Source organism: Physeter macrocephalus, chromosome 10 (assembly GCF_002837175.3).
Source record: "Physeter macrocephalus isolate SW-GA chromosome 10, ASM283717v5, whole genome shotgun sequence".
Taxonomy (NCBI): Eukaryota; Metazoa; Chordata; class Mammalia; order Artiodactyla; family Physeteridae; genus Physeter; species Physeter macrocephalus.
The window spans coordinates 39,435,944-39,437,206 of record NC_041223.1 but is presented as its reverse complement, the minus strand read 5'-3'; the positions used below and the strand labels follow the sequence as shown (position 1 = coordinate 39,437,206).

At 35.0% G+C, this 1,263-nt stretch overlaps 1 protein-coding gene across 1 annotated transcript in view; it reads right to left on the bottom strand.

Annotated features, from left to right (window-relative positions):
* TRDN (triadin) overlaps window positions 1-1,263 on the bottom strand; it is a 366,265-nt gene that overhangs the window by 2,432 nt on the left and 362,570 nt on the right. The gene's annotated exons all lie outside the window — the stretch shown is intronic.

The window sequence follows — 1,263 nt, the reverse complement described above, 5'->3', positions numbered from 1 at the left end:
AGCCTGCGCATCTGGAGCCTGTGCTCCGCAGCGGGAGAGGCCACAACAGTGAGAGGCCCGCGTACAGCCAAAAAAAAAAAAAAAAATGGCTCATGAAGATCAAACTATAGAACTGCTTCATGGTAAGATGAAAATAGAAAATATTGTTTTGCTACAGTAAATCCCCAAATGAACTTAAAGTACTTGATACCTTGGTACTTTTTTTTACTAAAATAATGGAATTATTTTATTTATTTACTTCTTTTTAATTAAACCTTTTATTTAGAGATCATTGTAGAGTCGCATACAGTTGTAAGAAATAATGCAGAGAGAGCCCACGTATCCTTCACCTAGCTTTCCCCAATGGTTAACATCTCTGCAAAACTATACTATAATATCACAACCAGGAAACTGACATTAATATAATCCACCTATCTCATTAAGTTTTAATATTTATTTATGAAATAAGAGATTTTGAGTGTTATGTGATAAAGCCACAATTTGTTAAGAGTAGGTTAACAATTGGTAAAGCATTGCTATATAAATCAAAAACATGCCCAGATTGACTTTATGGATTTTGCAACCATATCTGAAAGTATTAAAACTGCTTGTTTCTTTATATTCCACACAACCTGATTATATGAAGGGTTATAATGAGTATCTCTCTTATCTGTTGCAGAAGCCCCAGCATCTAAATGGTGCTTAGAACATAGTAGGCACTTAATATTTGTTCAATAATTCAAGTATTAATGCAGAACAGGAGGCATTTTCTATTATAGAGGGCATTTTTGTAAGTTCTTTCAGAAATACATCTAAGAAACATTGTAAAACCCAGAGAACATTATTGACATCATTTCCTCAGATAAATGTCTATTCTTTACTTTAAAAGCATTATGTGAAGCAAACTTAGGTTACACCTATTTTAAAAATTGCTTCATTTAGTCTGTCCAGCAATGACTTTTATGCATATGTGAATTCAAGATGTATTGCTTTACCATCTGAAGAAAAATAACTAATTTAGAAGTACTGAAATAACGAGAATCTTGGACATTGAATTTTGTAACTGCATATGAATATTGACTGCATTCTAAAATCAACGATCCCAAAGATTGAATATTAAGAGCCTGCCATATATCGAGAACAATCCAAAAGAACTTTCATTCTTTTTTTTTTTTTTTTTTGGCGGTACAAGGGCCTCTCACTGTTGTGGCATCTCCCGTTGCAGAGCGCAGGCTCCGGATGCGCAGGCTCAGCGGCCATGGCTCACGGGCCCAGCCGCTCCGC